This window comes from Gopherus flavomarginatus, chromosome 1, assembly GCF_025201925.1.
Source record: "Gopherus flavomarginatus isolate rGopFla2 chromosome 1, rGopFla2.mat.asm, whole genome shotgun sequence".
NCBI classification, from domain to species: domain Eukaryota; kingdom Metazoa; phylum Chordata; order Testudines; family Testudinidae; genus Gopherus; species Gopherus flavomarginatus.
Genome location: NC_066617.1, coordinates 294,236,948 through 294,259,239, shown reverse-complemented (window position 1 = coordinate 294,259,239; position 22,292 = coordinate 294,236,948). Strand labels below are relative to the sequence as shown.

General features: G+C 37.7%; 1 protein-coding gene across 3 annotated transcripts in view; it reads right to left on the bottom strand.

Annotated features, from left to right (window-relative positions):
* The window catches only part of DACH1 (dachshund family transcription factor 1), a 465,786-nt gene that overhangs the window by 157,015 nt on the left and 286,479 nt on the right, over nt 1-22,292 (bottom strand). The window lies entirely within an intron of this gene.

The following is a 22,292-nucleotide window of genomic DNA, read 5'->3' as shown; positions in this document are numbered from 1 at the left end:
TGCTGCCCAATCTTAAACTTCTTAATCAGAAAGCTCCAATGACTTCAGTGGGACTAGTTTATATATATATGAAGTTCAAGATTGGGCAGCATATTAAATGTATTCATACACTCATTTCATATGCTCCCCAATCTTGAACCCTTAAAGATTATGTTAAAATGTATTTTGAGCAACTTTTTGTAGTTCTTTTCACAATTATCTGATCAACAGTACAGACCCTCTAATTTCCATTGACTTTCACAGGAGTTTCATTAACCCATTAGCTTTACCATTTTAAAAAATACTTTTGCATGAGATGACAAAAGCACAAAAGTTGGTCAAATTCCAATTTAATTTCTCTAGATTTATTAAAAACCTGATTGTAAAAGCTACATAACATAGTTTATAGTGAAAAAATACTTAATTATGGCCATGATTTTCCTTCCCCAGCTATTTCATGAAGACAGTTAAGGTTCAATATAAATTCTAACTCATTAGCTCAATACTGTCTAGATCCTAGTGTAAACTTTTCAGAAGCAATTAATGAAAATTCAGTCCAAATTCTCCAGTAGTCAAACAGAGCAATTTTATTAAACAATGAAAAGAATCAATTAAACCAGATATCTTTATTGTCTTTATCCTCTTTATCATTTTTACAAGAAATTCTGACAAACTTTATGAAATGTTTTTAGTTAGTTTAAGACTGAGCTGGCTAACAAAAGACAGATTCTTAGGACTTGAGCTTCATCTCTCATAGGTGGGCATATAACCATGCAATTTGGAAAGTCAAATATCTCTGCACAATAGGAAGACCACGGGTAAGACTGAGTTTTCAGTCATTATTTGGAAAAATAGCTTGCTTATTCTACCTTTGTTTTCCCTAGTCTTTTCCCCCATATTATCTGCTTATTGCAATAATGACAAATACACTTCCATCCTGAATGTTCATTTAGTGAAGAACCTGACTGAAAAGAATAGATTCAGACTCCTAATGTCTCAATTCTGTACCTGTTTACACGCACTGTAACAGCTTGTTGGAACTCAAGATTTGATTTATCTTTGATTTTCCTAAGCCGCAAATAAGGTTCCATAAAAAAAAATTCAAGAAGAAAAGAAGACAGTACAGATTTTTGTAAAACTTAATTGAAACCTGAATCAAATTATTCCAATTTTATGTAAAGTTCTCATATTAACAACAAGTTAACTTTTTAATAAATCCTTTCTACAGATTTTGTTCCACTTCCCCACCAAAACCAACTGTTAGGTCAGGTTTAAAAAAAAAAGACAGATTTGTTAAGAAAAATGCAATTTCTTTTTGTCAAAATGTAACCTTTGCTGTAGGAAAATAGAAACAAATTGAGGCAAGCATGTTAAGGTATTCACTCTACAAGTGGTGGGAAGGTTTCAATATTTCATAAACATACCGCTCATGATAGGGTCAATTTCATGTCAGGCCCTGTCCAGCTCTGGGGTTTGAGGTGAGGATGGATAGAGACCTGCAGATCTGTGGATATCTGCTTTATATCTGTGGATATCTGTGGCCCATGTTTGCAGATTGTGGATCAGATTCAGATACAAATTTTGTATCCACATAGGGCTCTAAGGATGGAGTCGTAAGTAAGTTACTACAACCATTATATTCTTTCCTGACTTGCCCAGAATTTAGCAAGGTCAGTCATAGGATTTCTAGTTATGGCATTTCATATGTAGTCAAAGATGAGAACTTCTGCATTGGAGTGCATCTTATACCTCAGCACTACCTGTACCCATTGTTCTCACTTTTTCTCAAAACCAATACTGTAATGAAATAAAGGAGACACTGGTATTAAAGCTAGTGCTTAGTCAGTGACTGATAGTTTGATACTTGGAATCTGACATGGTCTGCCAAGATTAGTTTACAATCAAAATGACTCATAGCCAGTCTCCAACTATAACATTAGAAACCACTTACAAGGTACAGCATCTTGCACTCTTAAACATCTGTAAGTGAACAGGCATAGATACAAATAGCAAACATTGGCCATTTGCTGCATTTTTGTTATGGTAGTTAAGCTCAACAGCTTTCCTCCCAGAGGAGATAGTTATTTTCATTTATGTCTACGTAAAATAAATGTTACTCCTCAGACAGTACTCACCCTCTCAACAACAAAGTGCAAGCTGCCAATTCAGTTGTTTTTTAAAAAATGATTTAAAAATCATACAGTGGTTTCAAAAAGCTTTAAAAAATCTGTTGCCTTTTTCCTCCTTACTTGTTGCCCTGCTGAAGGCTTATGTTTTCCAGTTTCCATCAGTGGTTGTCAACTCTTGGTAATAGGATTAAGAGCTTGGACACCTGATATCCCTGGGTGCTGTAGTTCACCCTCATAAAAGCTGTTTGCTTTAAATTGAGAGAAAATCAGGTTTTAGTGGCATAATTAATTAAATTATGCAAATTTCTAGATTCAGCATAACACTTTGTGAAGTAACAACTAGAAGCTCCACATTGCATTTTGAGCTGCATTTTAATTGATGCAGCACTAAAGCGACCACAGAGTAGTATTTTCAAAGCTGAACAAGTCTCATACATGGGCACTGATATAGGCTCTTTGGTAGCCTATATATTTTATGTGCCCAAGTGTCATCATAAGCACTCAGAATGTGGAATTTCAGTTCCTAAAGTAGATGAACACATTTAAAAACTGGGTTCAGCATGTTTCGTGTTCCCGGAACATGTTCAGTTTGACTGGTAGAGCAAAATATATAGTGCTATTTGTTACCATAGAATATCAGGGTTGGAAGGGACCTCAGAAGGTCATCTAGTCCAACCCACTGCTCAAAGCAGGACCAATTTCTAAATCCTAAATGACCCTCCCAAGGATTGAATTCATAACCCTGGGTTTAGCAGGCCAATGCTCAAACCACTGAGCTGACCATCAGATACAATGTGTTTCCACTAAACAACATTTTAACATGGATTTCATAGAAGTCTACTTCTTCCCCAAATGTAATTGTGCAACAGGCCTTAACTGTACATTAAAACACAGCTTTTATAAAACACACTTAAAATAAAACCTATCTGGCAACTGAACTATTTATCTCTGTAATCATTAGCACCAGTAAATATGGATGATAACATATGAAAATAATTCTAACTGTACACTTTCCCTGTGAGATGAAATCAAACGCATAAGCAACATGTGGTGAAAATACAAAAAAAAAAGAGAAGCCTAAGTGTCTATCAACAGGTCAATAAAAAAAAACCCTCTACATATTACTGCTGATCCCTTTTTAGTCCCATTAATCCCCAAAACAAGACCACAGTTATCTTCCAAGTTCCCTGATACGAGCTATTTCTCATCAACAAGAATCACCAAATGAGGCATTTTATATCAGCTACGTTGGGTCATTTATCTGAGGCTTGATTCCTGCCATGCTATATGTTCACTGGAAACTGCACATAATCTATGTACTAAAAGTTGGGAATTTTGTCATCCAAATTAAATATTTGGTTCTCCTTCTTTAGACTCTGACTTGTATGCAGGCCACTTCACCTCTGTGTGAATCAGTTTAGCCTGCTGAAGTTGGCTATAATACTTATCCACCACTCAGGAGTTTTATGAGACTGCATCTCTGTAAAGCATGCTGAGATTTTAGATAAAGGTGCTATATAAAGTAAAGTATAATGAAATACCTATACAGAGATCATCAGACTTCAATAGCATCTCTTTTGTCCCATATCATTGGAATTGAAAAACAGTAACGTAATTACTGTCACTACTGACACTATATAAATGTGCAACATTTTCAAGGAAGCAAATACTATGGGATGGGGAAAAATGTTTCCCAAGATTTCTGTGGAGCATATTGAACTATGATATTCTTCCCCAGCTAGCCAAATGTGCTCTCTCGACATGCAGCTACTATTAATTGCTAATATGGAGGATAAGGAGCTTTCAAAGGACTGTCAAAGCTAGAATAGAAATAGCAGACTCTGTATTACATCTTCTTCAGCACTGCCAACCACCACAGACCAGGAAGTGCAACTCTGGATTATATTGTTTATATAAGAGTGACTCTTCAGATGATTCTGGGGTAAATTAACTTGAAAATGAAATATCAAAAGAGTAATGTGTAGACTGTCACACTTCAGCTACAACAGTGAACACTTTCTTGGCAGAAGATGAAATCAATTGGCATACAATGGACAGTCCTTTGCCATACTAATTTTAAATTTCAACAGTTTCTGCTTCAGAACAATATCATAGACATCTACCTTCCAGCGTCTGTCCTGAAAGACATGATATTTCTCCAAAGGACAAGATGAGTGAAAAAAACAAGACTGCAAGACTGAAAATTGAAAATGTGGAAATTTTTACTTAACTGACCTCTTATCCTGTCTATTTTTTGGCTATAGATCCTATGCTAGCCCTCTATCTTCTCTCATGAACTCTGCAGTGTAGTTTTGAGTTGGTTTGATCTTAAAATCTAATAAGACTCAGGCAGGGGTGGCTCTAGGTATTTTGCCGCCCCAAGCACAGCAGGCAGGCCGCCTTCGGCAGCTTGCCTGCGGGAGGTCCCTGGTCCCGCAGATTCGGTGGCACACCTGTGGGAGGTCCGCTGAAGCCGCGGGACCAGCGGACCCTCCGCAGGCATGCCGCCGAAGGCAACCTGCCTGCCGCCCTCACAGGGACTGGCAGAGCGCCCCCCGTGGCTTGTCGCCCCAGGCAGGCACTTGGCGTGCTGGTGCCTGGAGCTGCCCGTGGACTCAGGAAGTCTGCATAAGCACCTAATGTTTGCCAGAATCAAAGATCCTAACATGGTTAAGCATGCACATCCCTACTTACACGACAAATTAGGATATAGGTGTGCATCACTTGAACTGAGTGCATGTTGGTGACTTTTCTAACAATGTGATGTTATTCTATTTCACTTCTGATCCACACAGAGAACACAATAAAAAAAACTTTCTATTTTTCTCATTTTATCTAATTTGCATTTTATTGCCCATATTTTGCTACTTTTAATTTCTCCATTGACAGTTTCACTACTACTAATCTTTCACACCACTTGCTCTCTATTCTTGTAGTGTATTGCAGTTAAATGAAAAGATCAGCTGTATCTAGCACATCCTTAAAAATTGCAAAAGGTTCCTTCTGCCATATGTGCCTAGTATGAAAGACTGTAATAATTAAATCATTCCAGATCTTGTCGGGCTTTTTTATAAATCAGGCTAAGATTTTGAAGCAGATTTGATCAGCAACTAGACTTGTCTTGCTTTTCACAAATCTACTCATATCAGAGCTGAAATGATACACTATGAAAACTAAAAGCAAGAGAATGACCTCACTGCACATTAAATAGCGCAGGCCATTGTCTGGCTTGTCGGAAAAAATGTGTGCCCCTTTAAGGGTCAGAGAGCTGAGGGAGTGACTTTCTGCTGCAGGTCAGTATGGGGACACTGATCCATCCCACCCAGGTTACTGGAAGATAGAGCCGGTGCACGAAAAGCCCTTTTTTATCTAGACCAGATGGAATAGCATCCACCATCTCAGCATGGAAGTGGTGAAAAACTGGTGTTTGTCAGGATTCCCTGCGGTCATTGCACTAATCTCTTCTTTCTTTGGGGGGACTAGGAAGCAAGTTTTCCCTCACTGTCAGATTGGCCTAGGCAAAGTGGGTTTTTTCACCTTCCCCACAGTGGGTTTGGGGGGCTTATTTGAGGAGAACATGAAATGAGAGTTAGGCTATAATGTCAAAACTAATTATGTAAACATAGGGTGGATGTCTAGTGTAGGTACTCCGCAGGGAAGAGATACAGTGATCAGATAAAATTTATTGGTAAAGGATTTAAGGGAAGGATGGTGAGGTCCCAGCAGCTGGTTGGGTGAAGACCAGAATGGGTAAGGGGGAGCATAGGTGCCGAATTTCCAGGGGGTGCCCCCCAGCTCTGCCCAGCCCCCGCCCTCACTCCTCTCCTTCCCCCAAGACCCCACCTTCCTGCTTCTTCCCAACCCCATCCCGCCCTCACCCTGCCTCTTCCTGTCCCCTTCCCACCTCTTCCCCACCCAGTTCCGACCCCTTCCCTGAGCGCGCTGCACCCTCGCTCCTTCCCCAACCCTCCAGCACCTCCTGACGCCATGAAACAGCTGATCTGCAGCAGGTGGTAGGCGCTGAGAGGAAGGGGGAGGTGCTGATTGGTGTGGCCCGCCGGCAGGCAGAAGGCGCTGGGGGGAGAGGGAAGTTCTGGTAGGGGGGGTGCCGTTGGGTGCTCAGCATCCACCATTTCTTTCCTGTGGGTGCTCCTATGAGGGGGAGCGCTGACGGAAGACTCCCAGGTAGCTACTGAAATGATTATGGAATTACCTGCTCTGTACACGTTTGTCTGCTGGGTACTCTCAGACATTTAAAAATAAAATTGAGGCCTAATTAACCCATATCAATGTCTCCTGTCCTTCTTCTAGCATAGCATAACATATTTCTTGGTTGATTGATAAATTTCACAGACCTTCCATAATTCCCTTCCATAATCTTTGCTTTAGAGATTTTTGTGATGACTAAATAAGACCTTTATTCTATCCTCTACAAACTACCTAGTCCTAGAAGCTAATATAGACTATGAAACAAGGGTCACTAAACCTAAACAAAAAGAAAACCTATAAATGTTAATACTGTGCAGAACTCCTATACCCACTGGCAAATGGCTAAGCAACTTATACCTGTAAAACTGGACTTCTTAGGCTAAACCTGACTCTGCAATCTTAATTCAACCCTTGTGCATATCCATTATTATACAGTCTTTTAGTTAAATGATCATACACAATTTTTTCCACAGTTTCCCATTTGTAAAATGGGAATATAATAATACGATATTACCTCACAGGGGAATTGTGCAGATACATATATTAATATATGTAAAGCACTCAGAATCATATTATCTGAGTATTATAGAAAAGCCCATGAGGAAAATCAATGCCTCTGTTCAGTACAGCGTTTAAATAGGGCTCAGTAAATAAGAGCTACACACTGAAAGATTAGGATAAAAAGAAGTATTGAATAACTACCCAGCAGTGGGCAACACCCGTCCTGTGAACTCAGTGAGGCAGAAGTCTTGTAGAAAAAAATGCTATGGGATCCTGTAATTAAAAACTGCACCATAATGCATATGTGCACAAGGGGTGTAAATTAAGATTGTATGGGCAAACAATTCTGCCATCTTCTAAAGTTTGGATGCTTGACTTTGCAACCTTAACATTATTTTAACATAGATTTTATTTGTATGTAATATTCATATAACAAACTGCTACCTACTGGTTTACTAATAAGATTTCTTTTTCACATATTCAGTATATACCTGTAACACACAGCTCTCAAATCCTGGACCTTCAGCCAATAAATGGAATCACATCTCAAGAATCCCTTTGCTGTTTCTAAGTCATACCATTAACATTTACAGTAGTAGTAATACTTTAGCTAAGTTGCAACTACATTGAATCAGTATTGCAACTACATTGAATCAACTATGCCTGATCTTTTATATATCTGAAATTCAGATATATACAATATAGTTCCTGAATATTAAAGACACTTACAAAGCTAAAAATGTTAGAGGATGAAAACATTAGAGCTCGTTGTCATGTGTCCACAATGTTTTTCTGTTGGCTTCTTTTTGCTTTAAGTCCCTTTCTTCACAACACCTCCCCCAAAAAGATGACTGGTATTCCATTATATGAAGGAGAAAAGGAAACCCTAAGTACAGTTCTTGAGTCCCTGGTTACTGCTTCTGGACTGCTGCAATTAGTATTATTGTGCTCATATGTAGTCTTCTGTTTTCTCAACTGATATTTCATATTTCAGTGACACAAAAACATTAGCCTCTCTCACTAATATCAGTTTATTCCATATACACTGAGCAGTGTAACTTGGTGATATATACAGGCATGTGTATGAGATCATGCTTTTCACATTCAGTGCTTCTGTAAATATGAACATCACCACTTTCAGACAGGTTCATTACAGGCATTTTCCCAATTACATACGTGTACTTATCACTATTTCCATTTAATCTTTTCAGCCCAAAATCCACTTCTGAAATATTAGTAATATGTAATACCAACTTTTTTGTAAATATGTAGCACTTTTCATCCAAGGGTCCCAAAGCACTTGATAAACATTGATGCCTTTGAGGTAGGTAAGGGATATAAGGATCGCTTCACACACCACTGGAATGGAGTGAAGGCATGTGCATGACAGCTTTGTAACAGAGCACTGCAGTATTACACAGTTGCTTAGAGCCCCTTGTCTCCTTTTTACACCTTAGCAACACTTTGTTTGTCATGTCAAGAAAGAAAGTATTGAATTGAACTGAACTGAATACTATGTTGAATTTAAAATGCATGGCAATGTAGCTGACGAAAACTATAACGTTCTGAATTAGAATTCTGGTGGAAGACTGGGGTTAATGCTACTCTTCTTATAATAAGTGCTATGAAACTTTTACAGACTGATCTGTAATTCATCAAAGTCAACCAATCTTGTCATTGACATCAGTGGGCAATGGGTCAGTCCTTTAATGAGTGTACGTGATTGGGACGGGACCTTTGTTTTAACTCTCTTCTGAAAAATAGCACCTCCAAAGGCAAAGTGAGCCCTGATTCCATGCTAAGATATTATTAGTTATTTAGTTTGGTGCTTTACAGATATAAATGAAATCCCTGCCCCAAAAGCAGCCACGTGCATGTAGGAATGAGGGGGGTTGAAATGTAACGTAACGGTAAAATGATTTAGCAATTAACTTTGTCTCACATTCTGTCAATTCTTTGGACTTCATTTTTTTTTAAAGTATTTTCTGAGTAAGGTTGCCCTTCCTCTGCCCCCAAATATCTCCTAATTTTTTATTTTGGAAGGAGCCTGACCTCAGTGGACTCATCACTCCCCTCCATACTACTTGGTGTCACCTACAACATATTCGAAGAAAAACAAAATCTAATCAGATGAATCCCAGAGAGGCCTCAAGGCAGCTGATGATGGAGGTTAAAAAGTCTCCTAATCCACTGAAACATGATGCTGTAGCCTCTCCTGCCCAGACCAGCTCCTATGCTTCTTCCTTCTCCATAACTTAGGACAGACTCACTTAACCTATCTTCCAAGGTCAGTAACTTGATGGTCTAGCTTCTTCTGCCCCAATAGATCACATTTGCATTAGTTTAGTAGTTACTCATCAAGAAATGGATACTAAATAACCTAACACTAACCAACACCACTTCTCTCAGCACACAGGTCTGCCATATAAGCATCAACCTAGCTTTGCTTATGAAATCTAGTAGGATCACAGGACAAATCAATCTGACTGCATGCCCAGTGCTGACTACAGAACCATGGACTGGTCTGCTCTGCAGTTCAGTCTCTACTTTAAATATGATCAAAAAAGATTATTTTCAAACTTGCAAAAGGAATTGCTGAAGTTGTGGCAGCTAGGCATTTAGGTTTAGGCATTTAGCCACATCAGGGACAGTGCAGAAGAAACAATCCCTGCTAGGCATTTCCTAGGGATGGTGCAGCCTGATTCTCTCACCATGCCTTAACCACCATGGCTCTACTTCCTCACTGCCCTCTACAGGATACACAGAGGAAGCAGACCCCAGTCTCCTCCGGGGCAAGGAACTATGATTGTCCCCATACCTTGTGTGGAAAACAGGTAATTTTTTTGTACCAATCACAATTAATAAGCACATTCAGAGAGGAAAATAAAGGCAGAAATAGGTGTGAATGTACAATATTACGGGAAAGCCTGTTTATGACTAATATGTTGGCAAATTTGCTAACAGTTGTTTGTTTCTATATAAAATAAAATATGACTGTAATGCCGCCAAGGTCAGTGAAATTTTATAATACATGCTGTTTAAGCAAGAACAGAAGCAGCGTTAATTTTAGATTGTATGTTCTTCAAGGCATGGACCTTGAACTACAGTATTTGTAAACTGTTATGTTTTTCTGTATTGCTGCAGAAAAATGAAATATAACTGGTATGCCTGACTTTTCCAGATAGCTTTGGAATAGTTTTGCAATTCTGATTGCAATTCTGATTGCAATTACTTGTACCTATTCAAAAGGGATCTCTTGCTTTTTCCCAAATGAACTTCCTAGCTATGGACTGAAGAATCTTCTACCTCACACAAGTTTATCCTAGTTTTATGGAGGGGGGGGGCACATTAGAAAACACTGATTTCCAATAAATTAAGGAAAGCTTCATTTTCCCTCTTTTAAATGATATAATACATACACATGCAGACCCTGTATTAGCAGGAAATGTTCCCCCCCACCCCCCCAAAAAATCAAGTCATTCTCTGTCTTTTAGGTGTCAGAGTAGCCTGTAGTTATTCCTAGAAGTGACATTATAACTGGCAGATAGTGACTAACTGACTTTTGGAATACAGATTTTTGTGTTGTGTTTAGTTTATCATTCACTGGAAGGCCTAGACTATGAACAGCATTCTACACCTGTTGCAGAATTTATATGAAATAAATGGGCTAAAGACACTAACATAACCCAATCACTGTCCAACATTAAACAAATTTAAACAAGGTCTGGGGCTTGCTATACAGAGACCTCAATCTGCTCAGAACCCTGGCAAACATACCAGTAAAAATCCTTTTAACTTTTTATTAAAGATACAGAAGAGAAGGAAATCAGTTAAACAATTTAAATGTAAATATTAAATAAGGCTTTCCTATTAACAACAACGTTTGTTCTCTTTCCCTTTAGCTATGGACAGTTTTTAGAAGGAAAAACTCTCTGCTGTTTGACAGTCTCTTAGATGGAATCAAAGATGGTAATAACTGTCCTTCTGGGGAAAAGAGAAGTTAGTTGAGATGGGCTGGAAATGTTATTGCTGCTGTTGTTGTTAAAAGTCTGATCTCAGGAGGAAAAGCCCCCTTGTTTGACAGTCTCTGTGGTGGTATCAAAGATGGCAATAACTATCATCCCAGGTGGTGTTTGGGATCCAACTGGAGCCGGTAAGGGTGGCAATGGCATTTGGCCCATTCTGGTCAAGACACTGCCTAGGATCAGGATGATGAAGGCTTGGTGTCCCAGAAACAGTGGAGGTAACAGCCATTATGGTGAAGCTCACTCTAGTAGCCTGGCTGTTCTTTCCATCTCTTCTCTTTTTGGTCTTTTGTACTTTCCCCATAAAAATCTCTTTAAAGGTCCAAAAAAGGGAGTGATGAGGGAAATTGCCCATCCCCTCATTTTTTTTGTTCATCAATTAAGCCTAATATATGACTCACCAATTTTGGCTCATTAACTTTTGGCTCCAGATCTCGTTTTTAACAAGTAGGGTTTCGACACAGTCTTTGAATCATATCAACTTGCCTTTTTGTTTTTTAGACTAACTCAGTTATTCTGCTTCCGTTTCATACCTTTTCCCATCATCGTTTGTTATTAGAGGTTATTGTGACAGCTTGTGAATTTTCACATACTTTTTACAGTTGAGCTCACAATTTGGGTAAATCTGTAGGCCCAATTGTCACAACACACTTACGGGATTCACAATTCATTCTCAAAATACTGATCCCTTTTAAACTGTAAGGTTGAAATCCTGACTTCACTGAAGTTAATGGGAGTCTTGCTATTGACTTCAGCAAGGCCAAGATTTCACACTAAGGGTTCTGTTGCACCCTTTTACCCACTGCTTAGTGCCAAGACACACAGCCCTGTCTCAACACAGAGTCACTGACCCAACACAGTGTGCAGATTATTGTGAACCTATTTTATTATTCCTAAATTAATTAATTATTGGCTACATTTTCTAATTTTCACAAAAGATATATTTGGTAAATGGTTTATTATTTACTTGAATCTACTATATTGTGCAAAGTTTAAAATTCAGTTCTCTCCTGATTTCCACAGATTCCCTAAGCAGCCTTCAAGACTGACACCATGTTAAAGTATTTGAACATTTTTCAAGCAGCCTGTTCTGAACAGAATGCTTTAAAAATTCAAAAAAGGAGTACAGATAGCAAATGTAATTTCTTTCATAGTTACAAAATGCAAACTCCAAATGTTTTATCCTAATGAATAAATGAGTTTTTCCTTTATGTATAAAATATAGTTTGTGTTTGTTGCACTAGTTATTTTTAATAATAGATGAATTTTAGGTTTGCTTCAACATATTCAATAAAGTGTGATTAATTTGGTTTTTCAAAAATGCAAACTAGACATTGCTATATTACTTTGCAAAATGCACAGCTTGCAACATTATTGTCTCAGTGGGATCCTAAATTGAATGGTAAAATGTGCCTTATTTCAAGTTTGATTTATGTAAGAAATTGTAGTGGATAATGCCCTTTTTGAAGTTTCGGTGCTTACTGTGCAGAAGAAAATAACTAAAAATCATAGCATCTTTATCATTATTCAATATTAGACTGAAAAAAATCATATACTGATCCCACATATCATATTTGATTCACTGAATTAACTTTTTTTGAAGTTTCCTATAATGATAGATTACATAACACATTTTTGACATGTCCTGTGATTTTATTGTGATATTCTTAATAATTACCAAATCTCTTTTTCTCTAAAAAAGCTTTCTGTGCCCTGAGAATTAATCTCTGATACCATTTAACTTGGCTTTTTGAAGTAAATATCACTAGATAAAAAGCCAGCTGGTTCTGAATAATGGGCTACTTGAATGAATGTATTAGTGTTTGAAAATGAGAATACAAATCTTCTAAAAAGATTAATTTCCATAAGAAAGATAGCACACAGATCTACAAAAGAATAAATTCAAAACATAATAAACTGGCAGAAAGAAAGGTAGATTAAAGTAAAGGCAGCAGCACCTTGTTATTGCAGCTGTTGTATAGCAATGATTCTGTATCAATTACAGCATTTTGTAGGTACAGCAGGGACTGTTCAAAGTGTTCAATATAAAGCCTGAGTCTGGAATACAGAGTACACCATATGTAATAACTTGAGTGATTAATTTTTGTACAGAACATAACTTTCGTTCCTAACAATCAAGTCTTCAAGACAAGTTACAAAGAGGCTCTCTGACTGCAATGTGAAAAGCTAACAACAGTTTTGTTTGTTATTAAAGATTTGGATATGAATTTATCTTTATCATGAAAAGAGCTCTGCTTTATCTCAGCACATAAATGCTGACATCATGATGGAAAGTGACTTTTGTTGTCCTATGGACTTTATTTTCAATATCCTGTTTCAAAACATGTTTCCCTGAATAGGACTAGCATCTGTTCCCACAATTACTTTGACCAAATACTAATGAAAACAAACATTGTTGATGCCTCACAGTCATTTGATTTCTGTAAACTAATTATAAAACTATGTGGTTTTAAATTATACTAGGCCAAATTCAAAAGTCAGTGACAGTTTTTCTGATGATGGATTTGATCCAGCTCCCATACAAATGAACAGAAAGTTGGTGCTGATTTGCCTAGGAGTTACATTCCATCCTAAAAAAGTAAAATCTGCAGGATTTGGGGAGTGGAATGGGAGAGGTGGTATGGCATATAAAATATCTAAGTTAAAAAGAAGAAACATATTGCAAATTCAGGCATGCAAAAGAAAGCAAATATCCAGATTGCTCTCTTGCGCATATGCATTTTAATCGTCTTGCCCAACATCCCACAGAAAATCCATAGCAGCGCCAGGAATAGCAAGAAGCTCTCCTAGGACTCATTCAAGTGTTTTAACCACAAGTGAGCATAGCACTAGTGGGCTGTTATCCTCTATGTAGACCAGCCACTGGTGTGGGATGCAACACACACATTGTCAGTTGGAGTACAAAAGTGACAATCAGGATTTTTGGGTTCTGTTTCTTGGGGAGCATGATCTATTAGTTACAGAAAGCACAGACAAACACAAACATTTATTTAGAAAGGCAGTGTAACTAACTGGATGACAGAGTCAACCATATTAGAACATAAAATCAAATTCTAGCCCCTACTGTGGCCCTTGTATGCCACTGGAGTAGAATAGAGAGGCCAAAAGAAGTCAGAGCAGCCCTAGGTGAATTTCTCGCAAGGGGAAGCATAGTGGGACTAGTGTATGTAACCAAGTGCTATATTGAGGGCAAAAGGAAGAATATCCAGGGCTTTTCTGTACATTGCAGAAGCACATCCAAGGTAGTTTTGTAAGGTTGCTATAAATGAGAGTATCCTTGGAGGATGCTCTAAATTATTCCAGAACAGCCCAACATTTGTAAGGTGGAAAGGAAGTTTAAAGCCACCTTTCCTATCTTTTGTCAGCTGCATCTTTTATACTGCAAGGCACAGAACAGAATCTGGCACATAACATCTAGTTCCAGCTTTGCCAGAAGTGACATTGCACAATCTCTCATTTACCACATCTGTAAAACGCAGGGGAATTACATTTGCCTTCCACCTAAAGTAGGGGTATGAGGCTTTGTTCAACATTGAGGGCTACAAAGTACAGACAGTTATTAAGCTCAGTCACCAGTGGAGCTAAGACTAAAACTCACAGCTTCCAACCCAGTACTCCTTCCTACCTCTAATCTAAAAGGTCAGTGGCGGCAGGAAGCATGCTTAGTACAGTAGGCATGAAGGAGCTCTGGAACATGTAGGACTGGAGCATGCTTAATTCAAATAGAATGGAGATTTCAACAGCAAGCTTCTAAACAAGCTTTTACTGAGCATGTACAAATGCAATTTTCTGAGGCTTATATTTGAGCCAAATTTAGATAAATTATCAGGTGCACAGCAAAAGGCACCCCTCTTATTTCTAGATCATCTTCAAACCAATTTTCAATTTTCTCCTTCAAAGCATTGAGGCACTAGACTTTTTTTTTAAAAATGGCTGGAAAACATCTTTAACATTGCCAAACTATCCACCTCACCCCACCCCACCCCCTACATTTGTTTTTTTGAGATGGCTGGACCATTTTTGGCTGAAACTTTCAAAAAAAAAAAAGTCAGTCTGAGGCAGAAAAGAAGCATTGATATTTCAACCCAAATAATAAAAGTGTGGCAAATAATTACAGCTGACAAAGCATTAAATCTACTGTACTTGTCATCACCAGCTCCACCAATGTGTAGATCATAGTATTAATCTGAGTTGGTTGAAAAAAATTATATGGAAAATAGGAACACCAATGAAAAAGTTCTGAAATAATTTGAAATTGGAATGATTTTTTTTTTACATTTATGTTTAATTGCAACTTATTATATACAATATTTTGTATTTGTCTATTATATTTACTATTTTGTGTTTTACAATGTTTAGCATTATCAAAATAAATTGTTTAAACATTATAAAAATAATGTATTTTGATAAGGTCATTAAGATGCTTCCTACCATGAATATTTCACAATTTCCATTCCACAAAATACTTAAAAATGTCATCTTTTTGTCCTGATTTGGAACAAGAAAAACTATGAAATGTCATCTTTCCCACAGGATGACTCTCTAGTATTCATACGGTGTGTGTATAGTAACATTTATATATGTACAGTGGTTTCTGCCTCTAAAGTCTATTGACTACAATGGGATATTTTGGAAGAAAAGTTCTACTCGACATGAGTACAGAAATATATTGTGCAATTACAGTGCAAGTACAGCTTTATATTGCATTTCTGAAAGATATCACTATGTAGATCGGGGTAGGCAACCTATGGCACGTATGCCGAAGGCGGCACACAAACTGATTTTCAGTGGCACTCACTTTGCCTGGGTCCTGGCCACCAGTCTGGGGGGCTCTGCACTTTAATTTAATTTTAAATGAAGCTTCTTAAACATTTAAAAAACCTTATTTACTTTACATACAACAATAATTTAGTTATATATTATAGACATATATAATGGAAAGAAAGGGACCTTCTAAAAACGTCAAAATGTATAACTGGCACGCAAAGCCTTAAATTAGAGTGAATAAATGAAGACTCGGCACACCACTTCTGAAAGGTTGCCAACCCCTGATGTAGATATTACACACACTGTGTGAATACACAGAGCACTGTGTACACAAAACAACGTTCAATAGATTAGACTTTCTGTAACAAAACAAAATGAAATGATAGTCATTGTCCATTTACATCTGAATGCAAATCCCCATTGTTAATGGAAAAAATTCAATGGGAGAAGCATTGAGTCAAAAGACTTGAACCACATGTGCACAAGAGCTGTGATGACACATCTTGAAGATTATAGTTTCATCTATGATTTCCGTTTGCTAGATCAAATAAACTGCAAGATTTCTTTATGGTACATTGCAGACCTCATCTTCAGGATGAAATAAACTTAAGCAATTAGAGAATATCTGAAATAAACAGATGAAACTAAAAGTTTATTGCTAAGATGTTTAAATATGAAGGTAAATGTCTGTCATAATGAAACTGGAAAGAACGTATTGACGTTACCAACACAAATATTTCATCCGCAGAAATTCATTTGTGTTTATTCTAAAAAGATGTTTCTTTCTAGCCCATGTTAAAATTAGCTACAAAATGTTTTCAGGAATTTTTTGATAGTAACTGAAGAATTTTTTTTATCATGCTACTTCAGGAAAGCTGCTTTTAGTTAAAACATAAAAATGGTAGTTACAAGGTTTCCGCAAACAGAGCTGCCATTCCATTAAGGGAATGGCACTGCAAACAGTAAATAGTGGCCCCAAGGGAAATGTAAGTATTGATTTTATTACTATGTTGGTTGGTTTGTATTTGCAATTGTCAACTCTAATTTTAGGCTGTGCATTAAGTATCCTTATAACAGCTTAAGGAAAAGAGACAATATTAATTAGAAAATATTGATAATGTTTTTATAAGTCATAGATTTAGTGCATGCAAAGCATATATTTTGAAAATTTTAAACCTACTTTTTAGTTGTAAGCATAACTAATCAGTGAATGGACAGGAAAATTTAATTACTTGGATTACATAATACTTTTTTACATTTAATCATATGCTGCATGTTTTATTTATTAATTATTATTAATTATTATTATTACTAAGATAAAGTATGAAGATATTTGTCACTCCAACTGACTATAGTACAGCAAACAAAATATTTCTGAAATGAGGTGAAGTCATTTACCTATTTACTGTTCAAGTATGAAATGAAGTTGAATCACTCTCCATCCTTCTCTCTCTAGCCCTGATCCTGCCAGTTACTCTGCATGATCAGACACTATCCCATTGGCATATGCATACAAGTAAATTGCAGGATGGGGGAACTATATTTGGGGAAACTGCTTAAATATAATTCAGACACTTACTTCTATCCTCTAACCAATTTTAAAAACAATAAAATGTATGTCCACTCTCATGATCTACAAATCATCTGATAATATATTACTATTCGTTTCTGATAATTCCCATAGACATTGTACAAACACAAGAGAAGGCATAGTCTCTGCCTAAGAGGCTTACATGCAAAAAACCCCAAGACTAACAGACAGTCCTGACTTTATGTTGTAATATAAAGATATACAGGCTATCTCCAAATACCACCACAAACTTGGAAATAAAAAAAGGAAATGGGAAAAATATATTGTGATGGTGAATTTAAACAATATAAAACTGGCTTAACAATTCAAAAGAAAAGGTTTTCCTAGCCATATACACTTTGTATTTTTTTCTAGGAGCATTACATGTACACATTTACAACTAAAAGTTTCAGAGCCCGGGTTAACTGACTCAGGCTCATGCTAAAGGGCTAAAAATAGCAGTGTAGCAGATGACTCTCAGAGGCTAGAGCTCAGGGTCCAACCCAAGTGGGAATGTCTACACTGCTGTTTTTAGCCCGAGAGCACAAGCCCCCCCCCATACCCCCCATGCCTGAGTCAGTTGATCCAGGCTCTGAGACACATCGTTGTGGGTTTGTTTTTTTTTTTTTAAAGTGTAGATGTATCCTAAAGGTGTAAATTAATATTAAAACAAACACTGGGGTTTCTACCCCAACTAAAATATACATCATCTTTTAGGGCATATGCAATCAAATATGCCAATATGCCAGTTGAAGAATAATGTGATCAAGCCAGGAAAAAGCGCACTCTGCTGTGTATTAGCTCCCAGCTCCACAGAGGGAATTGCAGATCTGCTTGAAGGATGGATTGTACACTTCATGTAAATAAGCTGGCTGCTCCGGTTGCATCCAATATCATCCTATACTCGACCAGTCTATCTCTGCTCAGATGAGGGTGTAACAGGTCACAAAATCCCGCTCCACTGTAACCTGACTGTAAACAATGGCTGAGAGTCTTGTCCATCCAAAGCCTGATTTACGTATCTTCGTATTCACATTGTGGTCCTCACCAAAATATCTGAGGACTTTGGTAACTGAGGTTTAGATTGTGGTTTTACCATAAGCCTAGAGTAAGAGGCAACACATAACTGCATTATCCAGGAGCACACCTGGGGATGCAGAGAGTTACAATATGATCCCCAGTTTGCCTTTTAACTTCAGGAGGAATTAATCTGCACCAGCCCTATACCTGGCACAGATTACCTTGTCCACTACACCAGTTTGAATGTTCTGGCTAGTGTGCTGCACCTGTAATCAAGTCTCTACCTACTCCCCTCCCCAATGCAACTATGTGCTGCCTCTTACTCAAGTAGGAAGAAAAGTAGTGATCTGCAGAGGCTGCTCTGCACCCCCAGTGAAACTTGCACTATGGGTAGCCAGCACAGGAGTGCCCAACACAGGGAACAACTGTGCCCTGAGTGGTTAGGGGTGGTTCCTGTGTCTCATCACTAGAAGTGATGGGGTTCCCATAATTGTTTGGGAGGTGGTGGCTGTCAGCTCAAGAGGCTCCTCCCTCTCCCAGACCAAGTTCTATTACAGAACTAAGCTAATGAGACATTGTATTTAGGAAATATTATTTAAAATTTCTCTGCTGGCTGCCTATTTAGCAGTAGGGAGAAACCTGCCTTCCGTTCCCTGCCTCCACTTCATAAAAGTATAAAAGGTCCAGAACATAGCTGAACCACTATGGGAGCTGGCCACACAGAGGGTACACATTGAGTACTCTTTGCACACCTGGGTCAAGCTTGGTCTGCAGGAACACAAGGATGAGGATTGTGAGTAAGCTAAGGGGATGGTGTAGGATTGACAAGCAAGTCCATGTACTGCATCTATATACCAAACAAGAACCCATGTAAAAGAGTGCAACAGTCTACTGTTACTTTCTCAACTTTATCCTGTAGTGGGGAGCTATGTGCTGGGCCCAAGGCCCCCACTATGCTTCTCAAACCCTTAAACAAAGTCTTAAGTGGGGCTTAGGTGATACGGAGTTCCTTGTTCATAGGACCTCCCAAGGAAAGTAAATCTCACCGCAGTTCACACTAGCTATGAAATTTTGGGGTTACTTATATTACTGAGTGAAAAAACCCAGTTAGGCCAGCTGTGTGCTCATTACCAGGATTTCACACAACCATAAGGTTTTGTGAATAAATTACTAAATCCAAAGCACAAGCTTGTAATACAGTAACTGTAAACTTGTGAAAGAGCAATTATAAACTTTTATCATATTTGCAATAGACCTTCTGTGATTATAGCAATATATTAATAACATTCCTCAATTCTGTACATCAGAAGTTAAATTAATTGTATTCACATTATTTCATGCATTTTCTTAGGATTTTAACTTTGAAGAAAATGTATTATTCTCAATGTACATATAATCAGAGCATTCTTATACTATTCAGTCCCAGCATTCTGAGTACACAGACTAATATCATAGAGATACAGTGGGGACACCATAATTCTTTCATATATAAAGAGAGATTTTCTGAACAACATAAAATGCTGTATATTAATTTTTAAAATTGTGCATAAGATAAAATGATCTGATGCCTCTGAAAGCATGAGTGAGGAATGGTTTGTTTCTGTTACGGTTGTCAAATAAGACCACCATATTGCAACACTTAACAGGCTTGAAAAGGCAGACCACAAAAGGAAAACAAGTCTCTCAGTCTATAAACCTCTTTGTATGGTTTTGCTTGCCTAATGTACAACACTAAGTTTCCTCTAACATGTTTAAGCAATAATAATTTTATATTGTTCCACAAAGGAAAATTAACTACAACTTTCAATTGCATCAAATGTCATTTGTAACATTTGTCTCTAACTAAAAGTTGAAATGTTCCGTCATAACATGGAAATCTATATTCTTTTTAAATGCAAAATTGGGCATAATGCATTTTATGAAAAAAAGTTTTTTTTTCAGTTTAAAATAATAATAGGAAGAAAAATGAATTCCAATACTGTTTAGTATTGGGGTTTCATTCTGTTTGATTTACATGGAATACAATAAAGGCTTTTACAATGTCACTGATAACATTAACTATGTCAAATATCTTTTAAGAGACAAAAGTTTTGTCTTATAGGAGACAAAACAAAAGTTTATCACTCTCAGAGAAATCTCTACCTGACTGATTGACCAACACACTATTGTGAATCCTGGATTTAAGGCACATGTTCTCTCATCTGGAAAGTTGAAGGGCTGAAGTGGGACTTCTAGTAAAATGGGAAAGCCTGCACACTGCATATATACCATTAACATGCTTTTTGGGCAGCATAGAGAGATAGTTTAAGGTGAGCCAGCTAGGTTTCTCTGCCACAGAATTCATATCCCAAGATAGCTGGAATATGTACTTGAAATTGCAAGTCAGTGTCAGCTCTGAATGGAATGGGTAAAACATTCCAAAAAGCACGCAACTTCACTAGTAGGAGTTTGGGATGGTTTAAGTCAGTGGCTCTGGGAGGTGCTGGCTTCCTATTGCTTAACAACATATTTGGAGTCAACTTGGGGAAAGAAAGATGTACAACCATGGCTATTATTAAAGACAATATCACCAAAAGGAAGAAAGAAAGGAAGAATTCATTATTTGAGGAAGATCAGAATATCCTGGATGGAGCTTTAAGACTAAGAGATGGCTGCATTTACTTTTTTCCTTGGTAGTGTGCAGAAAACTACTTTTTGCCTATTATCAAACAGAACTGTAATTTCACTAGAATCAATAAATAAAATATCATGCAAACAGATTCATATGTATGCAAATCACTATGACATACATGAGAGACAGACATTCTGTATGCAACTTTGTATTCCTCTCTTTGTGCCAAATTCTGGTCTCCTTACTCACATGTGGCTAGATCACAACTAGCCCTATGAACCTTCTCATGGGAGTAAGAGAATATACTCTTTTGAATGGGCTAACCACACCACAGATTAAGGCACGCAAGGGACAGCAGGCTCCACAGAGCCACTATGTCTCCCTTCTCATTCAGAGGTCAATGAGAGGCAGCAGCAACTGAGTAGACCCCAGCCCCACCCACTCCCTCAAAGCATCGGCCAGCATAGCTTCGGGTCACAATCTTCTTCCCAGGCTGCTCCTGGGGCAGATGCAATTCCATGCTGCACTCTGCTTAGGGCAGATTGTAACCTTGATGGGACTAACCGTGTGAATAAGGTGATCATGATTTATTCCTTTCTCCAAAACTTCATGCAACTAACAAATCTGCATTTGTCTTTTTCAATTCTGCTTCTGAACAATAACATACTAATAGACTTTATGTTAAAGGCAATTAAAAAGACAAAATTCCACATTCTGCCAACATAACCAGAAGAGGTGTCTAGTTCAGATGATATATCACAACAGGAAAATGCAAAAAGGGCATGTTTAAGGAGATTCCCTCCACCCTTTTTTTGATAAAACAACTTTGAATATATTTTTTTACTTTAATTTCCACATTCCACTAAAAGAGTTTAGTGTCTTTTTTCAAGAACCACTAGAGTGCACTATTTTCATCATTGCATCAAGACAATACACCAGGAAGCATCATTCATATTGCAGACAATTATCTAAGATAAAGCCCATGGAAGCAGGGATTGTAGATTAAATAAATGTTGACATGGGTATTTTAATAAACATGCCACTCACAAGTTGTCAGGTACAGTTACCCTGAGGTTTGGAGACACAAAAAATCCTTTCAGCACTTTGGCATATCTCAAGTAATTAGAAGCCATCTGCCAAATCCTTCTATATTTTGTCTCCAACAGCCATCTTGAAATGGCTGAGGCTTTATTTCATGCTAGAGGGGATATACTCCTCTCCATCCACAAACTGAGAGAGCCAACAGAGAGAGAGAGCAAGAGTAAGCAGTGACAAAATGAGCACTGGGAGTTTGACAAAGAGGAAAGTTGGCTGCCCAATTAGCTGTTAGTGAGCTAAAACAAACACAATTAAATACATAAATAAATAAAAACCTCAGCCAACAACTCAAAGACAAAACCAAGGTCAATTTAGGACCTAGTCGCAAGCTAAAATTCCCAATATGACCAATCAAGGTAGAA